The sequence below is a fragment of the Dreissena polymorpha genome, chromosome 9 (assembly GCF_020536995.1).
Source record: "Dreissena polymorpha isolate Duluth1 chromosome 9, UMN_Dpol_1.0, whole genome shotgun sequence".
NCBI classification, from domain to species: Eukaryota; Metazoa; Mollusca; class Bivalvia; order Myida; family Dreissenidae; genus Dreissena; species Dreissena polymorpha.
In genome coordinates, this window is record NC_068363.1 from 33,735,344 (window position 1) to 33,758,189 (window position 22,846).

A 22,846-nucleotide genomic window follows, 5' to 3' on the forward strand; every position below is an offset into this window, starting at 1 on the left:
CTCTCAGTATAATGTCTGTTAATATAGAAAACAACAGCTGTCTATTAGTCGACTACTGATTTCATGTTCGAATTATGTACTCAAAATTGTAATTCTAACCTCAAAAGAGGACATTGAACTTGATTTAAAAAAGCAGTACATATGTACATGATCATGGCAAAATAAAGGTAATAACCGATAAAGAAAACTGCTGAATGTTTTGCCATATTCCCAAAGCCGAGTTTCATCAGAAATAATGTAAAAATAATAATTTGGTCTCCAATCGTGTTATCTGTTTTGAAGTTGCCTTATTTTTACAAACGATTATCCATGTGTAAATATAAGGGGTCTTCGAATATAGTATCTTATCCATGGTACGAAGACGCTCGCTTGATGTCTTCTTGCAAGTATCATGACGATGGGATGTCCACACGTCACTGTAAATAAGAATACCACAAAAAGAAAAGTGAATTTGTAAACAAATTCCACGTAGAAAATATTCGAACGTCGGTGAACGTAGATTTTCCGTTAAAACAATATAATATTCGTGAGTGATATAGCTTTTTAGTGCATCAATGGTTTAGCTTAACAACTTACACACAATAACAATTATTTTTCTCGTTTGATTGAGGCACATTTGAATAATTTCGGAATACTGAAGGTCCCCATTGCATGTCCTCTTACATGCAGTTTTGTTCCTGATGAGAAACGTCAAATAGCTAGAAAGCTATTCAAGTGTCCCAGCTGCCCTGGTGACCCAATTTCATATAACAATATGACCTAGTAGCCTGATATAAGATAGCAACCTGTCAAACGTAGACGATCCGTTGCGAGTCTTTGTAGAAAGAAATTATTATTATCGTAAGTGATTATTTCGATAGGACGCTTTCATGACATACCTGACAAATGAATTATACGTTCCACGGGATGGGAAGATACTTTACAGATACTTAACCATTAAATAAATCGTGTGAATAGTATGCAAGTGAGAGACGTGTCGCTGTATTAATTGAAGTGAAAACATTTCACGCTTGTTATATATTACATAATCATCTACACAAGATCATTTCACATGTATGTGATTTTGTATGCATACAGTACATATTCATTTTACGAACCATTAAAACTTAAATTAAGGAAAACAATAATCACACCGCGCCATATGAAAAAAAATAAGGAAAACAATAATCACACCGCGCCATATGAAAAAAATCCCCAAAAAATCCCATAATCTCAAAGCAAAAGCGAACTAAATGAATGTGCTGAATTAGTTTTAAGTTTTCGATTAAACTTGACAAAGTATAATTCAAGCATTATGACATAAATGGTTTTACGAAAATACACTTTTACGCCACCCTACGAGCCCACCCTAAACACAAATTAAACTTATATTTGAACATGTGAAACAAATTCCGAAATTAATCTTATATCTAGAGATACAGCAACAATTATTTGGTAAATAAAACCCTCTTAGGTACGGAAGACACGGGATTTATGCATGAATGCGTATTACATGTCGTCCAAATACCACATTTTTGTCCACAATCGATGTACTGTTAAATTGAAATTTGAGTGATGGAACGTTACTTGTGCAACACATGCGTAAAACCTAAACGGCATAGGCATTGGTAGTGAAGCATGCGTAATGAAACAATACCTACCGGCTGTAATTAAAGTTCCCATTAACTTGAGTTTACTATCAAATATTATACTAAAATATAATCTATGATTCAAAATTGTATATTCAAGAATACAGATGCATTACGTTTATGGTGTGACATATTAAACTGGGAATGTGTTTTATGACACGGTTGACCCTTCTTTGTGCCTCGTGGCACATAAGCGATAGCCTTTTTTTTAAATTTGATATTGAGCTTTGTGAGAGCAAAATATATGTTTAATTCGACACGTACTCTTGAAATGATGATGCATTTTTGCTGATATATTCCAAAGTGTCTGATCAGGAATTAGACTAGACATATTAGGACTACCATATTTGGCCTATGTTAAAACTCCAAGAGTCCACTGTGAAATCGACCTGTTAGCGAACGACATACGTACTGTGCGCCGTCTTTGTATGGTAAATTGTTGGCAAATATATTGTGTATTCTCATAAAATTTGACAAAGTGATTGGTCTTATACGCATATGTACTTTCCAAATGCCTATTAAAGAAACACGCGCATACACCAAGCATCCACTGCGACTTAAAAATGGGCCAAATGGTTGTTTCTAGCGACACGTATATTTGATGCGATGATAATCAAGTTCAATTTATTTTAGATACCCCTATCGTACGACAAAGCTATGGACCTGACACGGATATGTGCTATGACTATGTCCTTATAAGGAACATGTAGAGACGTAGACGTTCCTAGAGACTTTAAAGTACGTAATATGGTTATTGAAAGCAACACGGCGTCCTGCTATGATGATAATTATTAAAAGTACGTCCAACGCGAATAATGCACGAATAAGTCATGAGCCGGACACGAAATCCCGAAACCGACACACCCCCGTATTCACACATACACACACACACACACGCACACACGCGCACACACGCACGACGCATACACACGCCTACAGTGATTATTATGCCCCTCCACCGTTGGAACATTAAAAGTATTTATACACAAACTTGTAACAACGTTTTACAATTACGTTTGTACTGCATATGTGTTTAGTTAACGAATGAAGTAGATAAGATGTCAGAATCTTTTTAAATCCTTATAACAAGTATCGCACAAAACTTCCAAATACAAACGTGAATTCGCTAAGTGTAATAAGTGCTGTGCCTTTATTATATAAAATTCAAATTTTTTGTAACATTGAAACTTGAAGAATATAAGCAGCCATAGTTATACTTTTACGGACGTACTTTCGAAATCATCATTTTTAAAGCAAAAGATAACGCCGGAATATAGTTGATCATATCTGAAAAGAAATAAACGAAGGTATAAGACTTTTGTTTTATCAGCAAAAAGTCGGTACTAAAAAATTTAAGTGAGAACTATATCATCCCTTACATGCACATGGAAGAACATACTGACTATATGCGACGCGTTTTAAGATACAAATAAGAGATCGTTTACATTTTTTTTGGTAACTTGTCACGCAATTATGTATAATAATAATAATAATAATAATAATAATAATAATAATAATAATAATAATAATAAAATCTTTATTTAAAGAAGATAGACTTGTTAAAAAATACATCAGATGTAATTACATAATATGCAATTTATATAATACATTTCTTATTTTCAACAAGGTCTTCTAACAAGACACAATTTACAACAAATACATCATATTTCATCTTGAGCAATAAGAACAAAACATGAAGAATCATATATGCATGCACATATAATGATATATATTATAATTGAAAACAAATGACAGACATAAAACTACAATAACCATGTATGAATATTGTTTAACGACAATGATTTTATTTAACACTATTTTCGTTTGACTAAACGCAAATAGATCCATAAATCAATAAAGTCATATGGCATCTCAATAACCAAGCGTAGACACTGCACTGAATAGCATGCCCTAAATGTATGCAGTTTTCATGAATTATTCAGTTTTAATTGTCTGTTCTGCATTTCATCATTCTTACTACGCCTACATTAGATTGGGAGTGACGGCGTAAACAATGATGCAAGCGTTGGTGCAATCCAATCAACTCAAATAGAAAATGCATGCCTGTTTTAAGTGCGCTTCATTTTCGATTATGTTTGACAAAATTCTAAAAATATTTTAATAGCAAATTGAAGAATATGTTTACATTGGTGAAAACGAACTGTTGGCAATTTATTGTGTCTTTTTGTCCATTTTATGTATGGTGAAATGTACTTCAGGTCACACAATCTACTTGTCATGTGAGTGTCCGATAAGCAAGTTTCAACTTATGGATATTATTTTAGATTAACGTTGAGGCTATCGTTACTGCTGAAAGAACTCGACGTAAACAAGTTTAAAGCTAAACATGATTCCTATTTAACCTTTGATACATTTAAAGCTGGCTTATAGCGCTGCGAGTATTGGCGTTTTTCGGGTTTCATTGTGTTCAATAGATGTTAGATTTATACGGTAAATGTATTAGCGAAGCGTGTTGATACCGTAAATTTATAATAAAAAGATTCAAAGTCAAAGCGAAATACAATATTATTGATGCATATTTGTTTCATAAAGATATCTTTGTTACTACGCATTTTCTCCGCGCCAGCAAAAATTGTCCCCAGTTTGTTACTCTGTGTGCATAAATTGAGACATTGTGTTAGATTAAATTTAATTTATACTACTTTTGTTATACGATAAATCATTAGCCGAACATGTGGTCCTTCTAGCGAACGTGATTTAATTATGGGAAAACTTATTTTACTTCTTGGATAATCGACATTTAAGAAGTTTACAAAAACAGTTCCGAGATTGATGTTCACAAGTGAGAACCATAAACTGCCAATTCCCCAGAATGTTTCTGATGCCGTTCATGATGCATTAATCGTTGCACTTTTATCCTAAATTGAGCACACCATTCGGCATATATTTAGTTGGAGATAAAGCGGAGATAGCAACAACGATCAAAAAAGGAAATATATCATGATTTACGATGTTTAAATGACAGTTCTCTGGCACCATTTACATTGCTTTTGTAAATGAAGTGTCTCATGTAATGTTCAATTTTTTGCCCTGAATCAATATTTCGCAACTTGACAAATTATTATGCAACTATATACACAGACATTAAATAATACTTGTCATTACTTGTCATTATATTATTATATATTTAGTATATATTGTATTATATTATACAACGTACGACTGATTTTTTTCTTTTATATGTTTTTATTGATTTAAAAAATATATTTAAACTTCAACGTTGTGCATTTCAATCATTTACTTTTACTCTATTATTCGATAATGACATATAAACCACAATTGTTTGTTACAAACATATTTTTAATAATATTTTCATAATGCTATTAATGGCAACGAGTAACAAATGTGTTATAATACGTATAAATTGCTTGTAAACTATAACTAGTGTGGATTATGGTGCTTTCGACGCACCTACACTTATTTACGAGGATAGTAAAAATATATTTAACCGGAAAAGACATACGTATAAACAATTACTTGAATATAAGATTGTGTGTATGTGTGTATGGTGCAATTTTGCATGAAAACATTATTAATGTAGCCAAAGTCAAGTGCATAAGGAAGTATTTCTCCGTCTCCAACAGTATCTCGCGGTATTATTTTACAATGATGTACTGACAACGAATGGCGTAGTTTCAAAGTAGAAATTAAAAATTGTTCGTTGGCATCACTTTTTACCCATAAAATGTGTGTCATACAAATATCATCTTCATATGAAGTTCAATGCCATAGTGAATGTCATCAAGGACTTCATTTAAGGTTTCTGTTAGAGTACTTCAAAAGACGGTCCAGACGTGACAATGTACGCAAGTGGCAATGCTTGGTTATTACACCCTAGAAATTGCAAGTAAATGGTATCTTATAATATATCAGACAATCCGCCGCAATACTCGATAAATATTCATCGATTATATATGTTTCAAAAGTTCATGAATAGGTTCAAATAGTTCATTGGCATGTTCTGACGTTCAGTAACAACCTTAGTTCCCAGTAACACTTATGTTTCGGAAACTATAAAAGAGCATGAAAGTATCATTTAATGAGTGCTGTCGTCAACGATTGTTCTAAGATTTTTATTGTACGATTATTTTGCTCACAGAATGAAAGAAATGAAGAGGTCGGTTAAAGTTGATTTAATATTAAAAATGATCCTCTTGATGATGCTTTTATATCGAATCAATATCTCCTATGACGCGAAATAACCCAAGAGACTGGACAAAAACAGTTAAACATGATTTTTTTTTTGATGATATATATATAATGATATATAATGGCTTTATGATGAATGCAGTATGATAAAAATAGATATATAAAGATCGATTTGTTTGTTTACTCCTGACCGATTCCTTTAACATAAACAAGCATCACATTTGCAGAAATCCATTTTAATGCATATGTTTACATGATTGGTTGTCGTTTTCCACAATGTTGTTCTCAATGTACTAGAAGCCCATTGCGAGGCGTAATTGAATATGTCAGTAAAATTAAAAAAAATAATAAAAAATAAAAAATATTGGTATGTGTTATTTTCCCTTATACGTGTTAACATGGTCCATTTCATTCATTTCATTTGATTGTGCCCAATGTAAAACTGATTCACTAATGGAACACAAGTTTGCAATACCTACAATACCAACACCCAAAACAAAATCTAAACTCGTTTTTTGTCTATGAATGTTTCCAATGTTAAACGTTTGATATACTCAAAGAACTATATGCACACTTTTCTTATTGTAGTATTGTCTTGAATTTGTGTATAAGAACTAATTTAATGTTGCTCATAATTTGGCTGCAGGGTATTATGTTCAGTTTTTTTTTAACACGAACAATTCATATTTATATATGAAAATAAAAAATATTTCTAAATATGTTTCACAAACATGTATGCTAATTTAAAAACACAATTAGCGTTTTCAAACAACGTAATTTCGGGAAGGAATATGAATGTCAATAAAAATTTAATTTGAATAAAATTATTTATCCTTACAAGCTTGCATCGATATATATATCCTTTTCTGCGATACTTTTTATTTGTTTTTCTCCAAGTTCGCAAAAGGCAATCTACTGTACCGCATACACCATGAATCAAAATCAATATCCACTCTTGAAGTAACGACCTTGACATTGACATTTTCCAACAAAGTTCGATCGACAAACTGAACATGTGACTATTATTGATATAGTAACGCTATGTATGTAAAGGTCATGCATACTTGACTGACGGATTGGTGAACATGTGTAAACTGGCTTTACAAATTAATGCATCAAAAACTAACATATATCCATAGTATATTCAAACAAGTCATTGATATTAAGTTCTTTGAGATCATCCAATAAACATTAATAAATATAAGTTCTAAGGATGGCTATGTTTATGATATTACATTGATGAAATAAATGTTGCTGAAGGGTATTTTAGTATACAGTGTGAATCAACAATAAAGAGCGTAATATGATATAACATTGTTGTTGACTTTATTGCGTTATAAAATACTTAAACATATATTGTAATCACTTTTAATGCAATAATTTATATGTGTGTACGTTCATGCATTTTCTACATAAAGATTCAGAATAATACACATAATCATTCGCATGTTTTATATGCAGTGGGTTTGGTAAACAATTATGCAAACTAGCTACCACCATATTCCGCGTCAAAATGAATGTGTTTAAAGTGTTTAAAAAGAAAATTTAAGCATAATTATATCACAAATATGGATGTGCCATATTTACTTTTTTGAAAGTAGAAAAATCAAAATTAACACCATAAAGACAAACAAAAACACCATGCCTTGTTTAAATGTCATTGTGGAATAGTTGATTATATATAGTATAGTTTTTTAGTTAAATAACGCAAAGCAAGAACGGTTGCACTTTATTTATCACTCCAGTGCAAACATATTATATGGCAATAAATACGCGCGAAATAATATCCTTGACCTTAATATTGACATCATTCCTTCGGGCTTTTCCTTGTCATTCAAACACACAACACTGATTTATTACAATAAATACGCAAGTCTTATTATTGGCATTCAAATTGCAATTATTCCATTGGGCATTACACTTAGTGTCCGATAATGACGTAAAGATTGAGAAACGTTAATTTTTAGACGAACTAAAAACCATTAAAACTGGTAGTATGTTGGAAGAAAGCATGTGCGTTGTATACGGAAACATTTCCACCGAAGTCATATGTGATGATTTGCTTACTTGACGTTGTAACTTCCCTTGACATATTTTCTCATCACATGTTCAAATCAAGGTATGAACATGTTATTACTGATTCACATTTCACATCACGCGTCTATTATAATTGCACCGTAGAGAAATTCATACCGAGCAGAAACCTCATCGATGAGCGAATTAGGAAATTCGCAATAAACAATACATTTTAAAGAAATACAAACAGCATTTTAATTTCATTATTAGTAAAAGAAACACATACAGTAATACAAATGTTAATTTGAAATTTTGAGTTTGAAATCACGTCCGTACAGATATCATCATTAACTTAGGAAAGGAAACAACGAAATATAAAGTTTGGTATGATATACATGTGGAATTAAACAGCATGATGTAATTAAAGACCTTGTAAAGTTTTTAATTTATATGCTGAAACGTAATGTTGTAACCCACAAACGTTTTACTGTAACAGACAGTTTTTTAAGATAACTGGTACAGAAAATACACGTCGAATAACTTTTTAAATATATTTCTTGTAACATTTGATCGAGAATGTAACCCGCCTCCCAGTTTCGCTGAAAGGATCAAGTTCCCCACGGCTACTACTTCCCCGTACCCCCAATTTTTTTTTTCGTACCCAATATTTTTTAGTACCCGAGTTTTTGCTCGTAACCAAAATTGTTACGTACCCATTTTTTTCCTACCTAATTTTTTTTCGTAACCAAATCTTTTAACGTATTTAATTTTTTTTTGGCATAATTTTTGTACCCAAACTTTTTGTACCCATTTTTTTCCTACCCAAAATTTTCGTGCCCACATACACAATTGTGGTGATGTACATAAACTCACATAGATGCGTTTATATCAATCCTCTTCAAAAGCATCGTCACACCAGTACTGTCAGCACTCTGATTAAGACAACCTTTGAGTCTACAAATGTTTATCTCGACGTGTTGATACAGGCATTTGTATTGGTAAAATACAAACTTTCTGCATTAAAATATGTTCAAATATCGCTTATAGAATATTATTTCACAACATAACTGTTATGGGCCTTATACAAACATCCAGATTATACTTAAAGGGTCAGTTGCAAGATGTTGTTGTTGTCTCTTGACCAAATTCATTTCAATTTTTTTTCTTAAAACATGTTTATGTATGACAAAATTGTATTGTTTATATATGAATGTTTGGTAAGAACAATGTGTCTTTCTGAATACTTAATTGAAATCTAGACGTCATTAAGAACAACATTGCAAAATAAAAATAAAAACTTGTTTGGTTTTGCTATCAAAAGGAAACAATCTACAGACACGTTTCATGAATAAATGTAAATCACATGTCAATTTGTTTATTTATTTATTTTAAATCCGACTCAAAACTTTTATAAAAAAAACTCGAGAACAGGGAAGAGAATAGCTCTCCAAATGAAATGAAAAGCTTCATCGACTTATTGTTTGGTTTGATTGAAAACTTTATCGTATAATAACATTTTTCACATATTTGTATCGTATAACAATTGTTAATATAAATATCGATTGGGTGAAAAATGAAGCATAAAGCAAATGCGATCTGAAAAGCTCACGTACAAGTTATATTGTTTTGTTTATGGTACAAATGCTCATTTTCTTGGAAAAGCATTTAACAATATTTAATTGAAAAAAAAAACTTTTTAAATAGATCCACGAACACGATCACATTCACGATATTCAAAAAATCAAGACAGTAGATTTCGGATCAACCAAATGAGCATTATTGGTAACGTGTATAGTGTTAATTGACGCTCGAACTGCAAATATAAAATGAGCATAACCAAAAACGTTATCAATTTATGTCGTCGAAGTTACGACGTCAATTTGCTTCGAATTAGGTTAACAAAGCAGACCGTTATTAATTTATTTTGTCTCTAATTACATTTGTACTCTTTCTCATTATGTATAACGTACTTTTCCTTTTTAAGTGTGCGTGTGCGCGTGTGTGCGCGCGTGTTTGTGTGTATGTGGCGGTAATTATATTTGATGTTTTGCTTTTTAAGAATATGCCTGTATTGTTCTTTTAAATTGCAATGTCCTTTTTCATTAGTGTTAAAAATATATCTTAATCTACTTAACAGTAAATGCAATAATTTTCTGCAAACGGAACTCGCACTGTATTCATCTGTCATTAGTTTTGCTAGATGTGTTTCGTTTTGTTTCTCGAGTTAGGTGTATACAAAGTCCATCGTATAAACAGGGTACATGCGTTTACTGTGGCTGAGTGCATATAAGTTAGGCTTATTGTAAATGGCGGACGAAATGACGTCTTTACGGGATTGTTGTCAAATACGAGCGGATATTTTTAACATGTGAGCCAATTTGATTAATTAACGTATTTGTTATGCATGAATATGCGCTATCGGCTCCCCAGTGTTCGTTTTTCTCTTACATTTTTCATTTCATGTTAGAATAAAATGTTTATTAATGTTCGAAAAAATTGGAGTAAAAAAAACCGTTTGGAAACGAATTAAAATTTGGAACGAAAAAAAGATTGGGTGCGAAAACATTTGGTAAGGAAACAATTTGGGTACGAACGAAATGGGTACGAAAAAAACATGGGATATCAAAAGATTCGGTACGAACTTAAAATTGGGGTACACAAACATTTGTTACGAAAAAAATTTCGGAACAAAAAAGTTTGGGTAGAAAAAAGGGTTGGTGCGAAAAAAAAATCGGTACGAAAAAAAATATTTTTGTAAGAAAAAATTAAGGTTAAAAAAATGGGTACGAAACAAAATTTGGTACGAAAAACAATCGGGTACGAACAAAATTAGGGTACGAAAAAACATTGGGTACGAAAAAATTCGAAAACATTAAGGCAAAGAAAAAATGTTGGTACGTAATACAAATTTGAGTATGAACTTAATTTGGGTACGAAAAAAAAATGGGTACGAACAAAAATCTGGGTACGAAAAATTTGGGTACGAAAAAAATTAGGGTACGTAAAAACAATTTATTGGATATGAAACAAATTTGGGTTCGAAAAAATTGAGTACGAAAAAAATTAGGGTACATAAAAAATACGGTACGATAAAAACTTGGGTACGAAACAATTTTGATACGAAAAAAAAATTTAGTTCGAACAAAAATCGGTACGAACACATTTTTGGGTACGAAAAATTTGGGTTCGAACAAAATTACTTTGGTACAACAAATTTTGGTACAACAAAATTGGGTACGAATACAAATTGGGTACGAACAAAAATTAAGGAAAGAAAACATTTTGGTACCAAAAAAATGGGTACCCAAAAAATTGGGTACGAAAAAAATTGGGTAAGTAAAAAATAGGGTTCGAAAAAAAATATTGGGTACGAAAAAAAAATTGGTAAAAAAAACATTTCGGTTCGAAAATAATTGGGTAGGAACAAAATTTGGGTACGAATTCAAATTTGAACGAAAAAAATGGGTACGAACATACTTTGGTACGAACAAATTTGGGTACGAACAAATGGGTACGAAACAAATTAGTGTACGAAACAATTTGGGTATGAAAAAAAAGGAGTACGAAAAAAATTCGTACGAAAAAAAACAATTTGGGTACGAAACAAAATTTTGGTACAAAAAATTAGGGTACGAACAAAAAATTTGGATACGAAACACAAATTGGGTACAAACAAAATGGGCACGGAAAAAATGGGTACGAAACAAAATTTAGTACGCTAATAAAACCTGTATTGACGAAAAATATTTTCTATTTTAACAACAAATTATTTCTTTTCGCAAAGTCAAAGATGAAAACAGTATATAACATGTTGGTTTATTTATAGTATTGATACATGAATGTGTGATTGTTTGTATCTCTATAAATACACTTTATAAACATGAACATGATAAAAATACCAACCATATTCAATCAAACATATTTAACAATTTATTAAAAGTTCATGATGTTTAATCTTTAAATTTCAAGTTTCATATTAATGTTTTTATCATTCTAACGGATCGAGCAGAACGGGTTTTGTTATCAACGAAAGGCATAGTGTAAAAAGGATAATCCTGAAACGTTGAACAAACCCTGTACCAATTCTAAGATTAATTAGACATGGTAAGAAAAATACATAAACCGTAATTTTGTATTTGTTTGTAAGAGAAACATCAGGATTGTTATCTACAAGTAAATGGATTTTTATCTAGCAGTAAATGTTGTATATTTTATCAATTTTGTACATGGGTTCCCTCAAGAAAACACGAATTTTACTTTAACTGACGGGATTCATTGTCTATATTTACTGTACATACATGTATACAGTTATTGGCACATAACAACTGTGGTTCATTCTGTTTTGGAATCTTAGAATTAATTAAGTACATTGCATCAAACAAGGGAGGTATATCAAACTTAAATAATGTTTAAGTCGCTTGTTTTAATTTTAGCAATCAAACAGGCCCGCGACTACTACCTTATTAGATTGATTTCAGACTTAAACCAATTTTCGATCGTATTCCGACCAGAGATAGTTCTTTATATTAAGATTGAGACTCGTACCGTACTGAAAACAGTATTAAAAACTTTAAAATTGCCGGTACACATTTTCAAACAATCAGCTGCATTACCACAGCTACACAATAGTAAATTATGTCACTACACAGATTCCTGTGACATTTCCGCCTATTTTGAACATAAACACCGTACGTTATAACATAAGAGTTGCTTTGCCAGCACACAATACCGCGCCAAAAAGTATATTTTCATGAACATTCATGAACACTGTTTTGTTAAACAAATCCGTGAACAGTACACACATGTTTAATTTTTGGATGACAATCTTACAAAATACTAAGTAAACATTCCACACATACATCAGCATTTACAGAACTTTTAACAAAATCACTGTTTGTATGACATCACAGATGTCAAAAGACACATATAGATACATACCAATAATCAATCGATTTTATTGTAAACATCTTCATCAACATAGTTACCTGATGTAAACTGTTTAAAAATGAATAAGATGAAAATAAATGTAGTTGTACATACATAAATTAAACTAAAATTCGGTTTTTGGAAAAGGAAGATTAATTTGAAAGCCGTATAATTAATATATAGATCTACTCAACAATTTTAATATGTCTGCATACTTTTGTGTCCTTTAAAGTATCAATTTAAATGTAACCATCAATATGCCTCTGGCTCTAGTGGTTTATTCAATTAAGGGAAATATTTACGGTTAATGAAAATGAATTTGCATAGTTTGACTATCAAGGTTTAACTAAACAAGTTTCGTTGTGTCATTTATAGATTCTTACCCAGCTGATTACAACTTTAAAATTGAGACACCGCACTTGACTGGTGAGGCATACACACTGAGTTACAAGAATCTAAACTGAAAGACCGGGATAATGTGCATCTGAATGAATAATGCCTCGCATTTAGATCGGCAAAGGCATCAAATTAATTCGAAGTGTCTTTAATGTCAGGCACGTATTGTATACCAATGGCTATATAGAAATCACTAAGCCCGTCTTTTACTGAATAAAACATGCATTATTAGCTTGCTATCTGTCGCCCACCGGTTGATTTTTTTTATTTGCATAAAAAATCTTATGTCAAAAATGGACATTGAACATTGTAAATCTGTTCATGTGTACATATTAACTGCGAATGAAAGGCATTAATAGGTAGGAAAAACACATATATTATTTGAAATAAGGTCAACGCCGGGTTTTATTATTTTCCTTCTGATCAGTCTAATTTATATTACAATTGTCAGCTGGTTATTAGTCGAATACCGATTTCATGTATGAATTATGTACAAACAAAGCTTAATACTTCTCTGACAGATGGACATTCAACTTGATTTTTAAACATTTAGCATGTACATAAAAATGGCAACATAAAGGTATTGCACCGATAGGGAAAATTACTGAATTGCTTGCATAGTCTCAAAGCCCAGTTTCATCATTAATAAGATAACAACACTACATTTGATATCCGAGCGTGATTTCTGTGTTATAATTGATTTGTGTGTACTACATTTAATCCTTGTGTAAATATGAGGAAATTTGAAATTAATGTACACATTCCCGGGTACGAAGACGCTCGCTGGATGTCCTCATGTAAGCATTATGACATTAGGATGTCGCAAGTAAATGTAAAAAACAATGTCACACATTAAGAAAGTAAATTAATAAGCACAATTCAATGTATAACATATTCAAACACAATTGAAAGTATATTTGTCGTTATTACAATATAATATTCGTTAGTGAAAGATATAGGTAGTGCATCGACGGCTGAGCTTAACAAACAATTATTTTTCTCGTTGGATAGCGATGAATTGGAATATTTTTGGTGTACTGCATGTTCCGATGGCTTGTACCCGTATATGTAGTGTTGTGTCTGATGAGAAAAGTCTAGTCACTTCTATACATGCTAAGACTGCAAACAAGGACCAGCGCTGCCAACTCGGGAATATTCAATCCTTCCAGCGGTCCTGATGGCCTCATATATTAAGACTATCTTCCCTACTTGCCTGATATAACAATCTGCCAAACATAGACGATCAGTTGACATTCTTTGCGGAAAGAAAAAAACACAATTTGTCTTAATACGACGATTATTCGTGGAAAGTATTTCAAGACCGAATAATGCACGACAAATCGATTAGGCGTACAGGAAATCATCTGAACCGACATACACACTTATTCACATATATACGCATACACACCTACAGGGATAACACTATATGCCCTTCCGCCATTGGCATGAATGCGTTTAAATTCCCTTTTATTATTGTTTAATTTGAGTTACAATGCTATCAGGTTACATTTTATCTACAGTTAAATCTGTCATGAATATTGCTGGGCCAAGTGTGAGGTTGAGCGCTCTAAAACCGGTTTTAACCCCGAATGCGATGCATTGACCGTTCCAAGGCGGTTACACCAGCTTTATTCTTATATGTGTTTATGTTGTTTTGTATTGTGCTGTTTTGTGCTGTTTTGTACTGTTTTGGCAATCGGTCACTTGCCTTAAATAAAGGACCAACTAATTGTGTATAATACGAATTCAATACTGCTCCAGCAGCTGGAGTTTCACTTCTTTACATTGAATTGCACAACAGTTTGATGTGTGCTGGGTGGATGCAGTGGCGTGTATCCCCGTACACATCTTCGATGTTGTTATATTTTCAGCCTTCAGAGGCTGGTAGCGGTATTGTTATTTTTATTATTTGTAGAAACCTTGTTTGTTAAATTGTTAAATGTCTTCGTATTAAAGCGCTACTTGATGTGTATTTGTTTCATAACGATCTTTCTGTTACTGCGTATTTTCTCCGCGTCCACAAACAGTGTCAATGGAGCAAGTTTTTTACTCTGCGTTTATAAAACGAGACCTTTTGTTAGAAATACACTTATTAATACTCTTTGGGGTAGTACGATACCTCATTTGTCGAAAATATTATCCTTCTAGGAAACGTAATTTAACTATTGGAAAACGTAATTTACTTCTTTGAACAAAAATAAGTCTAGCTAACCATTTCCAAGCCAATGTTCGCATAAAAAAAATCAGATACTGTCAACTTCCCAGATTCTTCCTCATTCCTTATCACGTTGCCTTTGATACTTTGCTCACACGATTGCAGTACACTATGCAGTATCACAAGCAAAAAGAAGCATACATGAATTATCCATCTTTCACATTCGAAGGCTTCGCTATCAAGTGGTCCGTATTCAAATGCATGACTTCAAACAAGATAATATCACTTACATTTCGTAACAGAAGTTAATTAAAAACCCGGTACCAAAGGCGGCACATTGCAGTACCAAAAGCAATCAGTTGGCATGAATTATCTAGTTTTCACGTTCGAGTGGCATGCAATCAAGTGATTCGTGAATATTATTAAAATGCAATCGGACACTTGCCTTAATAAAGGACCAACTAATTGTTTATAATAAGAATTCAATACTGCTCCAGCAGCTGGAGTTTCACTTCTTTATATTAAATCAAGAAAGTTACCACTTCTGAGTAGTAAAACATTTGAAACAAAATATTGTGTTTAATGGATCATAATTTAGTGAAATTTGTCTGCGTTTGTAACGTCTTACATCGTTATTTTAGACAATATGTGTATTTATAATATATCATTTAACATGAGCTGCTCATATCATTAGTCTGAGTGATCCAGTGGTAGCGAGCTAGCGTTAACTCATTATTGTTTGGGTTTGAATCCCGGTGTAAGACGACTTTTTGTTTCATTTTTTATTATTATTATTTTAGACAATCAGTTAAGTTAAACCATTTTATGAGTTTTGTCCGTTGTTCAAAAATACGAAGATCTGTGAACAAGTCGTTATTGTTGCGTAAACAAAGCTGTTGCAACGGATTATACTCCTCTCGCGCTTGTGGCAATATAGGCAAAACATGATTCGAAAGGTCAGAGATGAGTCGCTAGGGATTACATAGTGTATCAGTTAGTATTTTAGTCAGAATATCCAGTGTAAGAACAATATTGCATCGATTGCATTTCTTCATCGGTCATAAATGTTGAACACGACGTGTACTGTCGTTGTCATGGATGAGAAAGCCCAAAGGCTGAAATTAACATTATATGTTTCAGTGATTTAAGGCAAAATAAAATCTCAACCACGAACACGTTGATAAATCCAGTGTATTACTCTAAAAGAATAAAACAATTGTTAAGACAACACTAATTTTTACTGACAAAACAGAGGATCAATCACGTTGCAATGTATATTATACGATAGTGGTTTCATATACAATAATTTGAAAGTATTTTAAATTGTGTGTATGGTTTTAGCGACATATAATTGCTTTAAAATTAAACGCATATCAATTATATGCATAATTTAAACTGTATTAGAAAACAAGCGTAGGCAATAATTTTACTATTGCTTCCTTGGAATACACGCATTAGAGATGAAACATAACCGTAAACATTAACCGTTATATGAATTCACTTTTAAATTAATTGTAAATGACTTCAACCTTGTCAACATACGTAACTATACTTGTGAAGATAATATTTCACTGAGTTCGGCAATGCAACATATGAAATTATTGGTAAATGCTAAATACGTATTGAAATAGACGATTCTTAAGTATAAAATGTTAACGCAATCAAACCGACTTCAACAGACATATATATATAATATACTTAGATATGATTTCAAATACGTGTGCCATTTATTTCAAGTTTTTCCGCGTATGTTTACAACAGATCCAGTAATTTCGTTTTAATGTTTCCTTACATAAATCTTTTTGATATAATCCATTTAGTTAATAAGATCTAAACGATCAAATGAATTTCTGTAAAAACATTTACAGGAAATACATACTAAATAAGTTTGGAAGTGACCGTTTAATAATTATTTACATAATTTTTTAATTTATCAATTGCGACAAAAAATTTAAGCTGAACATTATACCGAGCAGATAACTAAACACGTTGTTTACATAATTTATTACAACTACTTCAAAAGTATTTATGTTAGTAACATGATTTATTATACGTCTGAAGTAAGAAACCAATGTTCCCTCCGTCTAAAAGGTCAGTTGCAATTGCTACGCTGTAATGTCTCCTCACGCAAAAAACACGAGTGCTATTTATGTTATTATTACTAAATATTATTCCCAGTCTCCCAGTCACATTTCACATAACGCTACAATAAAATTCCACATTCAATTACAAAGTACAGTTCAAGCGTAATGACATAAAAGGTTTAACAAAAATGTACTTAATAGCCCACCCCGAACAAAAATAAACAGAGATTTAAAGTTGAACAAGAAATGCCAAAATGAATTTTACAGCCGGATTGCCAACTTGTAACAGTATGTTTTATATCTTTACGTTTCAAACGATTGGTCTTAAAAGAACAGAGACACACAGTCAATCGCTTAGTGTTAACATTTTGCATGTATAAATGCATTAGTACAATCGGTAATTTTAGTTTGTCTCAACGACCGTAAAAGTGTTTTCTCCTCCGTGTATACAATAATCTCAACTTAAGGTAGCGCTACCATAATGGGCACCGATCCAAATATAATCAAATGTATTTTTATTTTCTTACTCAGCAGCATTTCACTGAACTACATGCAAATTTTTATGTAGGCTTTCCGTGCTTTAAAACAATATACTGATATTTTCAAAACCAGCCCTACGCTCGGCTTTTGTCCAGTTTATTTTGACCACTGGGGTATATGAAAGTTCCGTAATTTATCCAAATTTCCAAATATGGGCATGCAGTTGGTGTGTACAGATGCAGTTAAGATGTTTTAAGTTTAAACACGATGAAATAAGTATTCTTGTACTGACTTGTTTTATAACTTGTTATCTATGGAAGAGCGCCATGAAATGGAAGTGGTTTCAGACAAGTAGAAATTGGGTTTGTTAAAAACAAAGTTTTATAAAATTCAAAATAGTATCATTTAAGTAATATTTTGAACTTAGTTTTTATAGATACACTATATACTGCAAAAATACCAAGAAATAGACATATTTACCGTTTACTTTTTAAAAATAAAAGTTAAAATGCAACATGCATGATTCGTATTTTCAGCAGTAAATTACCAAATTTAGCCATAACGTTGTTTTAATTTATAAAATTGAAGAATGTGCATACACATTGCAACCTTTTTAACAATAAAAATAGCTTATACGCTATATTAAATTAAATTACGTTAGAAAAGGAATAAAACGAGTTGCATAAAAGTATGCGTTGTCGGCAGGATTCGAACTTGCGCTCGAAAACCCAAAAGATTTCAAGTCTATCGCCTTAACCACTCGGCCACGGCAACTTTACACAGGCTCTCCAATCTTCGAAAAAATCGCGTGAAAACATTATGGGTGCGCTACCTTACAAAATGGAAGAAAATCGTCAATAGTGTCACTTTAACGCCCTGACTGTAGAAATATCCATAACGTTGTAACAATGTGTTGAGCAAGGGTAAAATCGTCTGTCAACTCACCTCTAGTGAACTTTTAATATTTAAACGGAATTCGACCAATGCTGAAAAAAATCTGCCGCGGACATCAAATAGACTGCATACAGGATCGGATTACTTGCGCAAGGTTTCACCTTGATGTGCACGTGTAATTTACCTGATATCAAAATGCACGTAGGATTGGATTGCTTGGAAATGGTTTCAATACGGGCGAATTTATTATTAAGTAACCAGCTTGCGTCATTCAAACATTGAAAAACCTAAGCGTAAAACCAAAACGGCATAGGTAGTGAAGCAACCGTATTGAAACAATACCGGCTGAAATGAAAGTTCGAATCCTCTAAAATTGTTTAGCAAATATGATACTAAAATATATATTCGAGGATTCAATGTTTTAGGAAACGGATGCCCTCTATATATGTCTCATGACACATAAACGAATTTCTTTTTCGCAAGTGTGATATTGAGCTCTGAGCGAGCAAAATATTTCTTAAATTCGACACGACGTCTTGATATGATGATACATTTTGATAATATGTTCCAAAGTGTCTGACAAGGAATTAGACTTGACAATCACACGAACATATCACTTTAACCATGTTAGGCCTATGTTTAAAGTCCAAGAGTTCACTGTAAACTTGACCTGTTAGCGAATGACATACTAACTGTACGCCGTATTTGTATGGTCAAATTGTTGGCCAATATATTGTGTATTCCCATAAAACTTGGGAAAGTTTTGGTCTCACACGCATATGTTCTTTCCCTACGTCTATGAAAGGAAAATACGCAAACTCCAAGTATCCACTGCGACCTGAAAACGACCTGAAAACGAGCGAGCGACATGGCTGTTGCGCGCGAAACGTCGGTTTGAGGTGACGATCTGTGATGCCAATTTATTTTGAATATCCGTAATGCACGACAACGTCAAGGGCCGGAGACGTACACATGTTTTAACTATGTTGTTATACGGAACACTTATATTAAAACTTAAGTGTCTCATGTGACATGGATTTTAAAATACTTGTATGCAACATACTTATTGCATGCGACACGTCGTCTTAATATGATGAGTATTTGTGGAAACTATTTCATTATGATTATGTGAGTATTACTAATAATTCCTCTTTCAGTCACATTAAAAAAAAACGCTACCATAAAAATTCCACAACCGATTAACTAGCGCCATCTGGGCATACTCACAGCATGAATATTACCGCTGCGCTGATGGACATATTTCGAATAAGAAGAGTATTGAAACATATACGAGGAAACGTGTCAAATATTACACGAATAAAATTGATTTATGAATACAATTAAAGCCAGTTATTTTGTGGGGAATACATTCAAAATTGATCACCCATAATTCCTAAAAATTATAATTAATACTGATAGTGTTAGATTTAAGATGAAATGTATTTTCCTTTTTTATAAATACACACAAGATGACACTTAAACAAAATTAAAGTCCATACATCATTTAAATGCTGTGAATTAATTTTAGAAACGGCATTTATATATGTCAACGTGTCATTTTTATTTGATGCTGTTAAACCAAGTATGATAAAAAAATAGACGTTTATTTATACATTTAACATCTTTAATTTTATTTATCGGGTTTTAATTTTTTAAGGAAACTATAAAGGATCCATACAACAATATCTAAAAAAAATATGTTCATTACAATTCATATCATACCGACACTGTTACATTTTACGACACGTTACTGAGGCAATAATATCTGGCGTTTCAGAAAATGTAATCAATACACGTGTGCAAGAGTTTTAAATTTAAACAGAATGCAAACCCACATATGTGCTATTATAAAAGAATAATTTATTTATTAAGTATGAGAGTCTTAAACAGAATGACAGTATGTCACTTCTGCGCAGATGTGATAGTTATGAAACACTTTTAATAATATCGCATTATAGCGGCATAAAAGCTATAACTTGTATCACATTAAACCATATTTGGTAAATAACAATTAGATAAAAAAAATTACTTGAGAATACATCAATGTACATCAATGATTTCGATTTACGATGAAGTCGCAAGGCAGCCCAAACAAATAGGCATTTAGAACAAGTGTAGGGAAAAGAACAAATAGGGAATTATTGCGGCCTAACGACACATGTGTCGGTATTCTATAAACAACTTGATTTCCTTATACTCGCGCACGAGATCAATATTGAGATCGAGAAATGCAAACTAGAAAGACCTTGTTTAATGTAAACGTATTGGTAAGTTTTATGACTCCGATGTAAATCACTGTAGTAAAAATTCGAGAAATACCCAAATACACGAAATAAAAAATTGCAATTTTCCTTGACCAACTGGAAACATTTTTTGAACAAACATATATATATGAGCCGCACTGTGTGAATATTGGGTTTAATGCATATGCGTAAAGTGTCATCCGAGATTATCGGAGACGACTCTCTCCGCCGTAATTGGATTTTCACTAATATGAGATTTTCTTTAAAACGGCCACCGGAAAAACTTTGCGAAACCGAAATTTCGCAAACTTAAGTACCTTTTTCTTAAAGATTTGCTACTTTGAGACATAGTATGCGATAAAAGTCTTATCGTTGATTAATAATTGGTTATTTTCACTCAAAAAACGCGTTTTCTTCACTATGAAATTTATAAGCAAAGTTGGGGTTCCCATGGGATTTTTGCATTTTCCCATGGGATTTTCGATTTTCCCATGGGATTTTTTTAAAATCCCATGGGATTTTTTCTCCCATAATTTGCAAATGGGAGAAAAATCCCATGGGATTTTGAACATTTTAAAAAACGTGTTTTATTTGCGTTCGCAAGTATTTTAACGTTATTTAAGGACTGTATATTGGTTTTATGCCAATTATATATATAAATATATAGTAATAAAAAATCCCATTTTAAAATGGGAGAAAAAAATCCCATGTGATTTTTTTCATATTTTGAGGGATTTATTCATGAAACTTTTAGAAACATCATATTTTATTAAATGATTAACAACTACGATATTTTAATGCTTTTAGTCGTGTTTAAAAAAAACCAAAAGAGTCCATGGGATTTTTTCTCCCATGGGATTTTTTCTCCCGTGGGATTTTAAAACCCATGGGATTTTTTTCACCCATGGGATTTTTTTTCCAATGGGAATTTCAGTTTCGTAAGCCGAATTTGTTTCTTAATACGAAAAAAAACAATAAAGGAAATAATAATTATAATTATGAATAATAAATTGAATAATATAAATAACATGAATATTTTTAAAATAAGTTACAATTAAAGGTTTATGCTAGTAGAACTTATCATTTCTTGTTCGAGCAGATGGTTGAGTCCAATTGGTGAGTATGCCAGCTTAGAACCAGTATAAATGCATCGCAGACAGACAACGCTGTCATACTGTACACATCGCTGAGTAACAATCTTTATTGCATTTCATTTTGCAACAGAAAATGAACTCCGTAGTATAATTGATCTTATATATGCCCTCTGCTTTTGAAAGCGTGCAACACATTAACATAACAATAAGTCCATGCAAAAAACTATGTGCAAATTCCATTCAAAGCTATATACACATTATAAAGGTCAGATGACCCGCGTCATGCGAAAATGGGTCTTATGTCATATGCGGCCAAAGTTGGTCCATCCTAGCTTGTCCAACCGCGCAGTCTGGTCAGGTTCTACGCTGTCTGATATATAAAGTCAAGCCATGATTCGTGATCTCATATCCAAACTCGGTAGCTCCTGTGCAAAACTTTCACCGGAAACGACGGCACCGAGACGGGCGCTCGAACTTTGCGGATGCGCGTTATATGTTATATATAATAGCGCGATGTGTTTTTTCTTGCCTCAAATTAGTAAGCCCAATCAGCGTTTTATTGTGTTCTTTGCTTCTATTATTAACAAGAACTTCAACCGATACGAACATGAATTTTATTTTAATATGTTTATTTAATAGCTCGGAAAACTCATTGTATAGACTACTACTTATAAAACAAAGTCGGGTTTTCAACATCTGTTTTCGGCATATAAATTGTTATTCCAAACCAGATTTTACGCACTTTACTGTACAAAATACC

General features: G+C 32.3%; 1 non-coding gene across 1 annotated transcript; it reads right to left on the minus strand.

Annotated features, from left to right (window-relative positions):
- Positions 1 to 18,548: 18,548 nt before the first annotated feature.
- Trnas-uga (transfer RNA serine (anticodon UGA)) lies at positions 18,549 to 18,629 on the minus strand. The gene has a single exon. It is a non-coding gene; the product is annotated as a tRNA-Ser (tRNA).
- Between the last annotated feature and the right edge of the window lie 4,217 nt (positions 18,630 to 22,846).